The 12,369-nt window shown below is 43.0% G+C and overlaps 1 protein-coding gene across 5 annotated transcripts in view; it reads right to left on the bottom strand.

The window, feature by feature from the left end:
* The window catches only part of CLSTN3 (calsyntenin 3), a 245,713-nt gene that overhangs the window by 57,100 nt on the left and 176,244 nt on the right, over nt 1-12,369 (bottom strand). Inside the window, exon 1 of one of the 5 annotated variants that reach the window (XM_068257796.1) lies at nt 2,339-2,430. The exons of the other annotated variants lie outside the window; for them this stretch is intronic. The gene's annotated coding sequence lies outside the window, so the exon portion shown is untranslated. Of the gene's footprint in view, nt 1-2,338; nt 2,431-12,369 lie in introns of those variants that run through there. 5 annotated transcript variants of the gene reach the window in all.

The raw sequence follows: 12,369 nt of genomic DNA, 5'->3' as shown, positions 1-12,369 counted from the left end.
TGGAACTCTTCAAGGGCAACAACACTGTTCGGACCCTTTCTATAGAACATTAAAGTTAAAGTGTACCTTTTTAATAAAAGATATTTCTCTTCTGAAGCATACTTTAATTGTATCTTTGTGAATTCCCATTCATCAGATATTTCCACTTCGTGCCTCTAGAGCGACAGGAAGTCTGGCTATCCTTGACACCAACAAGCGCAATAAAAACAGCAGACAAGAAGACAAGAGTAGATATGTACAGTAGAGTCTCGGTTATCGTGCAAAACGGGGACAGGCTGATGTCGGAGGAGTGAGCTTTTTGGTTGCTTGAGACTAGGGAGGATCACAGATATGCAAATTGTTCTGAGTTAATGCAAATATATGCAAATTTGTATATACATGTATGCATCTTGAACATGGACCAATCATTTTAAACCCAGGTTTAAACTGATTGGTCCATTTTCAAACTGCGTACATTTGCATAAAAATTGGCATCATTTCAGAACAATTTGTATCTCACTGATCATCCCTACTTGAGACTCGATGTCAAAAACACGCCTAGCTAATACAGTACTATACCCCACTCTATATACATACCATGAACTCTGTATTAAATTACAGTAATTGAAAGTATATTAACCTTGGGAGAGACATGGATTACAGTTTAAAAGCACAGGCCTAACGCTAGGGCAATGGAAGTCTATGGAGCATATCACACTACATGTGTTGCGGCGGTGCAGCATGGTTGAAGTAGCTAATCTAATCCGAGAGCAAACCTAAGTTACCGTGCGACCTCTGTGGCGCCCTGCGGCGGACCGGAAGTCATGTAAGTCTATGGCCACGCCCATGTTTTAAAAGGACCGCCACAAGTTTTAGCAATACACTTCCTCGAGCGTCATCGATTCGGCCACAGGAAGTGAGCGTCACTTCCTGCTTAGCCTGCTGCCAGATGGGGATTACTGCGTACTAACGCAGTAATCCCCGATGACTGTTTTCAGCGGTGCGGCCCTCAGGCCACACCACACCGCACCTGCAGAAATTCAGCGTGAAAGGGGCCTGATGCTCCTCTGTCCAAAAGGTGCGTTAGGGCTTATTTTCAGGGGATAGCTTATTTTTCCATGAATAACACTCTATATTTATTCTTAAACAGAAAAATAAACATTTTTCTTTTCAAATATAGTCATTGTCATCAGATTCTGGATTATTATTATCAATCCTCTCCCAATCCCTAAATCTCTAAATTCATTTCTTGGGACTCTATTTCCTTTTTGCATATACAGCAATCTACATTTGCCAAACCTTAGGGAGGGGTCAAACTTATTAGAATCACATGCGTTTTGGAAAACGCATGCAAAACGTACATAATGATAAAGTTCATCCTTTCTGCATAGTGTATGCAGAACGCATTTGTTTTAAAAACATTGGATTCCTATGAGGGATAAAAAATAAATAAATACACATGCTGCTATTTTTTTTTTTAAAAAACTATTTGAAAATTATTTTTTTCACTTGTTCTATATTAAAGTGGTCTGAAACCCTGACATAACATTCAATAAAAATGTGTTTTCCTACTTTTTATTACTCATACAGTTATCATGTTTGCTTTTGTGCACACATAATGTCTGTTTACAAATTACAAGTTTCCAAAGTGTAGTTTTTCTTGCCCTGAAGCGGATATTGCATTTTATTCTTTTTCTATTGTAACTGCTTTTTATTATATATTAACATCTTCTAATGAGCTATTCTAAACAATGTGTGTGCCTGAAGCAGAGACAGTTTCTCAGAGTGTTTACATTCCAGTGTTGATACATTTGTGTTTAACAAGTAAAAAAGATACTGTTATCTCCAGTTTGGATGTGGATTTGAAGCTCAAGAGCAGGAGAAAGTGCTTTGTTTAACTATTTCAGTAATGTTCTGCTAGAATTTTTTTCTGGGATAGTAGCTTTCAAGCTGTGGGGAATATTTTAGAACAAAGTAGAAATGCTGGCTTTCAGACCACTTTAAAAAACACAAATGGAAATGCATGAAAAATGCATAAAAAAGCACATGAAAAAAAGCAAACACGGAAAAACAGACACAGCAGAAAACTGATGCTTTTCTGTATGGACAAGTGTGACCCCAGCCTTATTGCTTTGGGTCTTGTGGGGTCTTTTGAGTGCGATTCTTTTGGGGGTGTCTGCTTTTCCTTGGTGAAGGACTGCATTACTATTACATTGACATGAACTGTAACTAGGGATTATTTTTGGAGTAAGGCTTATACTTGGAGCATCCTGAAATATCATGCTAGGGCTTATTTTTCAGGCAGGTCTTATTTTTGAGGAAACGGGGTAAGTATTAATCTTGGGACATGACAACATACAAAACGGTTAATTGCTCTCTGCTTGTTCTGTATATCCTAGTGCTGGATGCTGCAGACTGTCGTTATTGGACTGTGGATCAGGGTCTAGCAGGTCTGACTCTCACTGGATGTAATTATAAACATTCAGCAGGATCTGCAACCAGCTATCTTTGCTGCTGCCGCTGTTCATTAGCAGCCAGCCGTATACAGATCCAGCCTCCCATATTCCAACGGCAGTCTGCAGAGGGCGCCTGTGGGCGTTAGGTATAAATAACAGCTGTGGGACTCTACAGGAAGCTGAATCTGGCTTTTCTGCAGAAAATAGCATTTTGTTATATTTCATTGTCTGTTCTGAATAACTTAAAGCCCACTTCCTTCCGCCCTGCTAATCCCATCTGGCGAATGCACTACTACGCTTGTTGTTCAGACTGCAATGGGGTGAATCGCTGTCTGAGCAAATTCTAGCCTGGAGTCTGTAGAGGTGGCCACACACCAGGGGAGTCCAAACTTTTTAGGCTAAGGGCCATATTGTCGTTCTTGAGGGGGCCAAACTAGCGAAATTAAACACTTTTTTGGGATGGGGGAGGAATAGTTATGTTGACTAAACTGAGATATGCCTTTGACATTTTGTCAAAGAAAACTTTTCTATGGAAAATAACCCATATTTAACCAATAACTGCGGTGGCAGCTGCTAATCAGTGGCTGTTACTGCTACAGGCACAGTGGCGGCTGGTAAGAAAACTTTTCTATGGAAAATAAACCATATTTAACCAATAACTGCGGTGGCAGCTGCTAATCAGTGGCTGTTACTGCTACATGCACAGCGGCAGCTGCTAATCAGTGGCTGTTACTGCTACAGGCACAGTGGCGGCTGGTAATCAGTGGCTGTGAGGCCCAGTGCACACCAAAACCGCTAGCAGATCCTCAAAACGCTAGAGGTTTTTGGAGCAGATTTCAGAGAGATTCTAGGCATGTTTAGAGAGGTTTTCTAAACATGCCTAGCATTTTTGGGAGTGTTTTTGTGTAGCAGATTACAAATACTGTTACAGTAAAAGCTGTTACTGAACAGCTTCTGTAACAAAAACGCCTTGAAAACAGCTCTGATCTAGCGTTTTCCAGAGCGGTTTGAGCTTTTCCTATACTTTACATTGAGGTAGAAAAGCTTCTGCAAACCGCAAAAGTGCTGCAGGACCCACGTTTGCGGTTTGCACCAGTGGTGTGCACCAGCCCATTGAGATACATTAGCCAAGCGTTTTCCAAGGCGGAAGCGGTTTGCGGATCGCTTCAAAAACTGCTTAGTGTGCACCAGGCCTTACTGCTACAGAGTAGACACAGTGGCGGCTGCTAATCAGTGGCTGTTACTGCTACAGGCACAGTGGCAGCTGCTAATCAGTAGCTGTTACAGCTACAGGCACAGCGGCAGCTGCAGTGGCGTAGCTAAGGAGCTGTGGGCCCCGATGCAAGTTTTACAATGGGGCCCCCCATGCACTCTATACATAGCAATTGAAACGGCGCACTAAAAGCTGCCAATGGCAACTACAGTGTCAGAGGTGCAAGAAAGGGATGGGGAATAGTTTGTTAATGATTACCACTATTCAAAGTATATATATAAATGATTATTATGAGCACAGGACCAATATAGAGCTAATACTGTAGTTGAGGGAGGGCCATTCGGGGCCCCTCTGGCCCAAGGGCCCCGATGCGGTCGCTACCGCTGCACCCCCTATTGCTATGCCCCTGGGCAGCTGCTAATCAGTGGCTGTTACTGCTACAGGCTCAGTAGCGGCTGCTATTCAGTGGCTGCTACTGCTACAGTGGTGGCTGATGATAACCTACAGGCAAAAAGGGGTGGAGACAGAGGGGCGACACAAGGTGGCCCCTGCATGCAGCACCACAACTACAGCCCGCGGGCCACGTGGAATTAATGACTGTAGACAGCTTTGGGGGCCACCAGAAAAGGCTTAGCGGGCCGCATCTGGCCCCCGGGCGGGACTTTGGACATGTCTGCCATACACAAAGGTGACCACATACTATTACATTTTTTAAATATTTTTTCGATCAGAAAAGTCTGATTGATTATTCTGCTTGATGCCATCGCTGCCTGCTGCAAATCTTGTGCATTTGCGCTCCTATACTTTGTGTAAGGGCGCAGGTAAATTGCATAGCAATCATGCTGCTATGAAATTTTACCACTGTTTTGGCAATTTAAACTCATTTTCCTGCCTAGTTTTTTTTCTCCCATTGGAAATCGCAAGTGCAAATACACCGCAATCGTGTCATACACCCGACAGATTGTGACAAAATCGTATTAGAGAAAATAGAAATGTGGTCATATCACATATCATTTTAATAGAAACATATGGGAAAAAATGATTGCTTTGATTGTAAGTGTATGGCCACCCCAAGTCTGAGCAGCGTTATGTGGCTGTAGAAGGGCTTTCTGGCCAGGAAGGTAAAACATGATTCATGTAGCACTAGCTAATCATGCAGCTTCTAAACAGGTAAAAACAAGAGCTGTACAGAACATAGAATTCATATGTGCGCCTGAAGCAGAGCTTTAACCACTTCCTGCCCACAGAGTAGCGCCATCCTTCCACTCTGATAGGCTGCCAGTTATGTGCAGCCTGTTTCCATGAAAATGTCCTTCCAGCACTTTCCTCACAGCCTTGTCTGCTCGGTGATTGACAGCTTGCAGCTACCAAAAGAGACACATGACAAGTCCTCCCTCCAACGACTTCATTCTCTGCACGCTGATTAGCAATCCATGCAAATAAGTGTTACATGTGTTGGGTTTCTGGGTGTCAATCTGGTTTATTTTTATGCTAATCTCTCTCGGTGCGCCTGTCAGACTCTACACGGGTCTATGCAGAGCAAACCCCAGATGTCTGTTTACCAACACCTATAGACAATGCACAGAATCACACGCACATGCATTGTCTGGGGGGCCGCGCTCATCAATCAATCCATTCCCCTTCAGTTCTCTCAGAGTTTTCACAGCAAAGTATGGATGCTGAGAGCCTGTGGTGGCGACAGAATAGGGTGGGGAAGTATGAGCATCTGAGGAAGAGGTATGATCAGCTCCGGTGATGGGATATGATACATATGAGAGACTTCGGTGATGGAATATGTTAGAAAGATGTCAGTGTCTGCGATGATGGAATATGACAGAGAGGCATGATAATCTGTTGATAGAGAATTATGAGTACAGGGGTAATGGAATAGGTTACAGAGGTGTGCACACCTCTGGTGATGAAATATGGTAGAGAGGTGTGAACATTCGATGATATAAGATAAAAAGGTATTAGTATCTGGGGTAATGGAGGGTACTTGTCTAGTTGAGGTGGCCTCATAGACCAGGGGTGGGCAAACTACAGCCCGTGGGCCAAACCGAGGCCGCATGGCCATTTCATCTGGCTCACCGATGCATAGCCGGAGGGAGTGTCCCCCCAGTAGGTAGACTGGCTTGCAGTATCCAATGGATGCCCCTCTTGTTCACCAGCCACAGCCCACAGCTCACCTCCAGGCTGTGGGAGTCTGTGGGTTCAGGCAGGCAGAGCAGAGCTACAGGAAAATGGCATCCAAAGCCAAGCACTGGAGTCTATATGCGTTTCCAGTGCTGGGCTTCAGGCACCATTTACCCGTAGCCCTGCTCTTCCTGTCAGTGTGAGAGTTTTGCAGCCAGACTTGCTGCACAGAAGATAATCGGGGAGCTACACTGGAGGCCTAGATAGGAGTCTTCTGCCCAACGTGTACATTTTTTTTTACAGGTGCTGCCCCACTAGCACGAGGGCTATTAGGGGACACTAATGGAGGTGGGGGGAACATCAATAAGGAACCCTGCCTAATATTTTTTTTAGGTACCGTAAAAAATAGTTTGTATGTCGGTGCAACACTGCCACATTATGTGTATTTTCAGGGAAACATTGTGCCCTATGTGTATTTTGGGGGAGACGCTGCCACATGTATTTTCTGGTGAAAGGCCGCACGTGTATTTCCTGGGGAAATGCTGCACCACTATGTGTATTTCCTGGGGAAATGCTGTGCCATTATGTGTATTTTCTGGTGAACCACTGCTGCATTATCTGTATTTTCTGGTTAAATGCTGCCACATGACACAGACTTTCTGATTTTCTAATGAAACGCTGCCCCATCAGCTATATTTTCTGGTGAAACACTGCCATATTATGTGTATTTTCTGATGAAACTGCCTCATTATGTGTATTTTCTGGTAATCTGGTGAAATGCTGCCGCATTGTGTGTATTTTTCTGGTGAAATGTGCATTACGTGAATTTTCTGGTGAAACACTGTCGCACTATGTGTATTTTCTGGTGAAACACTGCCCCCTTATGTGTATTTTCTGTGGAAACACTGCCACATTACAAGTATTTTCTGGTGAAACACTGACGCATTACAAGTATTTTCTGGTGAAACACTGACGCATTATGTGTATTTTCTGGAGAAACATTGCCGCACTATGTGTATTTTCTGGTGAAGCATCGCCTCATTATGTGTATTTTCTGGTAAAACGCTGCTACATTATGCATATTTTCTAGTGAAACACTGCCACATTAGATATAATTACTGGGGAAACGCTGCCGTATTATGTATATTTTCTGGTGAAACACTGCACCATTATGTGTATTTTCAGGTGAAACGCTGCCGCATTATGTGTATTTTATGGTAAAACCCTGCACCATTATGTGTATTTTATGGTGAAACATTGCACCATTATGAGTATTTTATGGTGAAACACTGCACTATTGTTTATATTATGGTGAAACACTGCACCATTATGTTTATTTTATGGTGAACCACTGCCATATTATGTATATTTTCTGATGAGACGCTGCCGCATTACGTGAAACACGCCTCATTATGTGTATTTTCTGTGGAAACACTGCCACATTACAAGTATTTTCTGGTGAAACACTGACGCATTATGCGTATTTTCTGATGAAACACCTCCGCACTATGTGTATTTTCTGGTGAAACATTGCCACATTACAAGTATTTTCTGGTGAAACACTGATGCATTATGTGTATTTTCTGGTGAAACACTGCAGCACTATGTGTATTTTCTGGTGAAACATCGCCTCATTATGTGTATTTTCTGGTAAAACGCTGCTACATTATGCATATTTTCTAGTGAAACACTGCCACATTAGATATAATTACTGGTGAAACGCTGCCATATTATTTATATTTTCTGGTGAAACACTGCATCATTATGTGTATTTTCAGGTGAAACGCTGCCGCATTATGTGTATTTTATGGTAAAACCCTGCACCATTATTTGTATTTTATAGTGAAACACTGCCCCATTATGTATATTTTCTGGTGAAACACTGCACCATTATGTGTATTTTCTGGTGAAACACTGCACCATTATGTGTATTTTATGGTGAAACACTGCACCATTATGAGTATTTTAGGGTGAAACACTGCACCATTATGTGTATTTTATGGTGAAACACTGCCCCATTATGTATATTTTCTGATGAGACGCTGCCGCATTATGTGTATTTTATGGTGAAACACTGACACATTATGTATATACAGTATTTTATGGTGAAACGCTGACGCATTATGTGCATTTTCTGGTGAAATGCTGTTGCATTACGTGTCCTACTGTTGGTGTAATTGCCTCCTTAAAACAGAAGGAAATTTGCAATAATTCAGTTATAAATGAACATTTGTGGTTACCCACAATGCACTACTACTAAATATGCAAATTATCCCTTACTGTCCTACTGTCTGAGGAAGTCTGCCTGCTGTCCCTGGGGCGTGGTGACAAAGAAGTCTGGCTGCTGCCAAGTCTGACTGCTGCCCCCGGCGTCCAGGCACTGAGCTTTGGGCATGGCAATCACTTCAACTACCACTTCCAAAATCACAGGTATTAGTAACAAGTGATTACTATGTGATTTTGATAACTGTTAGGTACACACAAAAGGTACCCGAGGTGACATGTCACATAATGAAATAAACATGTGTATGTGCGGTGCCAAATATATTAATAAATAGGCTGTATTATTTGTTTGCTTTTTTCTGCCTGGAAGAGTTAACCTTCAAGCATGCAAGTGACACTTTCTCTCTTGTTGGATTGTAGCGTAACCCACACACTTGATAAGGAATTACAGCCATTAAGCTTTTTCCTGCGGAAAACAACTTTTGAGTGCAGGGGACAGATAAGAAAGGTCAATCGTTTTTAGTATATATTTTAGCTCTGGGACACTTCATAGATATGAAATCTACGTTGTAAAGGTTTAAACATAAAAAATCATGGGACATCCAAAAAAAGTAATTTTTAGGAATAGGAGGATAGATACAATTGTTATTTTTGTGCTTTTATGGAAGCCTAAAATGGACTATCCAAAACACTACTATCCACCCTACCCCCGCAAGCCCTCTGCCTTGGTTCCACCCTGGACTCAGCTCTTTCCTTTACACCTCACATCCAAAGTATTACCTGATCCTACAACTTCCACCTCTGTAACATCTCCAGGATCTGCTCCTTCCTGTCCCCTGACACCACTAAACTCCTCATCCAAGCCCTTGTCCTCTCCCTCCTTGATTATTGCAATTCTCTTTTTGTCAGGCCTCCTTCTAAACTGCATTGCCCGTATTCAATCAGTAATGAACGCAGCAGCCAGACTGATCCAACTCCTCCCATCGCAGCGCATCCACAACTCTCCTCTGTAAAGCCCTCCATTAGATCCTCTTCCATTTCAGCATCATCTACAAAATTCTGTGCTTGGCCTACAAATCGGAACACAGGACCTGCCTGATCTACAGTACATCTCCCATCTTGTCCACAGGCACATTCCAGGCCGCCCCCTCCGATCCTTCAACAATCTGCACCTGTTTGTACTGCGCACTTCTCACTCCCACGTGTGATTGCAGGACTTCACTAGGGCTGCCTCACCCTCTGGAACTCACTACCATCAGCCATCAGACTTGCCCCCACCTTTAATACCTTCAAACGGAGGGATCTGGGTACAAAAGGGTGGACTGTCTTGCCAAGTATAGGGCAGTTCAGAGCTATAAGTAACAGGAGAAGTAAAACATCACCATAAAGCTGTCCATACACTGATATCTGGCCCATTATCTGACATCTGACATATTCATGCTGAATATGTATCTGGAACAGTTGGAACACCACCGCCACTAGTGTTGCACTGCTTCATGTGTACCACTCCTGCCTTTGCTCTCACCTTTCCCATCTTCTCCAAAACTTGATTAATTGAAGAATGGCCTTTCCCAATCGGCTGAAGGGGCATGAGGAAAAACTGTGAGCAGTTGCTCCAAGTGTGATCCCTGCCTCAATGCTTTCATCTTATGCTTAACCTATTACTAAAATTGTGTAAAGTGAATCAAGCACCATTTTTAGCACCCAGGCCATCTCAATAGCACATTAAACAACCAGGCCCTGATTTACATCACAGGAGCCTATAGGTACAGATGTCTTGGCACCAAAGACTTTGCCCTCCATTGACCTACACTCACCTAAAGGATTATTAGGAACACCTGTTCAATTTCTCATTAATGCAATTATAATAAATAAATAAATAAATAAATAATCAACCAATCACATGGCAGTTGCTTCAATGCATTTAGGGGTGTGGTCCTGGTCAAGACAAGCTCCTGAACCCCAAACTGTATGTCAGAATGGAAAAGAAAGGTGATTTAAGCAATTTAAGCAATTTTGAGCATGGCATGGTTGTTTGTGAAATACTCAGACCGGCCCATCTGGCACCATCTCCTCAGTTACTGGGATTTTCACGCACAACCATTTCTAGGGTTTACAAAGAATGGTGTGAAAAGGGAAAAACATCCAGTATGCGGCAGTCCTGTGGACCAAAATGCCTTGTTGATGCTAGAGGTCAGAGAAGAAAAGGCCGACTGATTCCAGCTGATAAAAGAGCAACGTTGACTTAAATAACCACTCGCTACAACTGTGGTATGCAGCAAAGCATTTGTGAAGCCACAACATGCACAACCTTGAGGCAGATGGGCTACAACAGCAGAAGACCCCACCGGGTACCACTCATCTCCACTACAAATAGGAAAAAGAGGCTACAATTTGCACGAGCTCACCAAAATTGGACAGTTGAAGACTGGAAAAATGTTGCCTGGTCTGATGAGTCTCAATAGTCAGAATTTGGCATAAACAGAATGAGAACATGGATCCATCATGCCTTGTTACCACTGTGCAGGCTGGTGGTGGTGGTGGTGTAATGGTGTGGGGGATGTTTTCTTGGCATTCTTTAGGCCCCTTAGTGCCAATTGGGCATCATTTAAATGCCACGGGCTACCTGAGCATTGATTCTGACCATGTCCATCCCTTCATGACCACTATGTACCCATCCTCTGATGGCCACTTCCAGCAGGATAATGCACCATGTCACAAAGCTCGAATCATTTCAAATTGGTTTCTTGAACATGATGAGTTCACTGTACTAAAATGGCCCCCACAGTCACCAGATCTCAACCCAATAGAGCATCTTTGGGATGTGATGGAACGGGAGCTTCATGCCCTGGATGTGCATCCCACAAATCTCCATCAACTGCAAGATGCTATCCTATCAATATGGGCCAACATTTCTAAAGAATGCTTTCAGCACCTTGTTGAATCAATGCCACGTAGAACTAAGGCATTCTGAAGGCGAAAGGGGGTCAAATACCGTATTAGTATGGTGTTCCTAATAATCCTTTAGGTGAGTGTACAAACCCACCTAACCACACTGTAAGTGTGCTGGCTGGCCCAGCTGTTAGTTCTCCCTTTAGTTCTCTTGCCCGTCATAGGTACTGTACAGGTGCCCACAAGTATTAGGTAGCCAGAGATATCCTCAGTATTATGTAGCTAGAGGTGCCCCTGATTGAAGGGAAATATGGTCAGTGGAATGCCGAAACCCAGATGAGTAACCTCTCATTTACGCTCTGCTTGGGACTCTGTATAGGTAAGGCAGGAGGGAGGTATTTGGGGAGGGAAGTGAGTCGCCTTTCCATCATCAGGTGCCTGTAGGCATGTGCCTACAGTGCCTTATGGTAAATCCGGCCATGATGCCAAGAATGTGGCTCATTACTGAAAAAAACTTCAATTTGACCTCTTTTCACATCTAAAAGTTTAGCAGGGGAAAAGTTTCAGGCAGATAAGGACTATCTGTAATTATTATATTGCAGATATTGGCAGAGAGCAAACAAAAGCTTTCATCAGCAGGAGGGAGGAGGGGTAGAGATTGAACACTATGCTTCAAAGAGTTTGCAGCAGCTACAGATGCTATCTTTATACACTCCCCTGGATAAATAATGGTCAGCTAGAAGGGGAGGGAGAACATGTTAGCTCCTATAGCTATTAGAAACCAGGATTAACTGCAAAAAAAATGTGGCGATTTTCACCCTTTAAGCCTCTAAGCTTTGTACACACAGGGAGCAACAAAAATTGGTAGAAAACAACTTCTCATTCAGGTTTTGTTTTAAAACTGAAAAGATACGTTTTAAGCGAACAAATGAACAAATGAACGATCCACGATAGGGCACCAGCCCTGCAGATCAAAGTGATTCAATTTTGAGCGACCGCCATGACGGATCACTTCAGCAGATAATCGTTTATTTTCAGCAGTGTGTACAGTGCTATGAATGATTTTTAAATGATGTGTCTGCAAAGTCTATGGCACTTTGCATACATTCTGCATTGTTTCATGATCGTATTGGTTAATGATGGTTAGGCATTTTGGTTGCAGTCTTCTGTCGTTGTTTACGTCAAATTACTCAAGATCTTTAGGCTTTAATTGTGGAATGATCGTTCATCTTAGCTTCAGAGCAGAGATTCAGATGATCAGAGACGCCAGCTTATGATAGGGCCCCCTCCCCACCACCGGCCTCTGGGTCCTTTAGCAGTGACCCGCTATAGACCCCCTCAGCAGACACACACATGAAGAGGCTGTTACAGAGCCTCAGGCGGTGTTTACAGCAGCTACTGATAAGAAGATGGAGATGGGAACAATGGAGAGAGGAGCTGCCGTGCTTTATATTCACAGCATATTTCCTATAT

This window comes from Hyperolius riggenbachi, chromosome 10 (assembly GCF_040937935.1).
Source record: "Hyperolius riggenbachi isolate aHypRig1 chromosome 10, aHypRig1.pri, whole genome shotgun sequence".
Classification (NCBI taxonomy): Eukaryota; Metazoa; Chordata; class Amphibia; order Anura; family Hyperoliidae; genus Hyperolius; species Hyperolius riggenbachi.
This window is presented reverse-complemented; position numbering and strand designations above follow the sequence as displayed.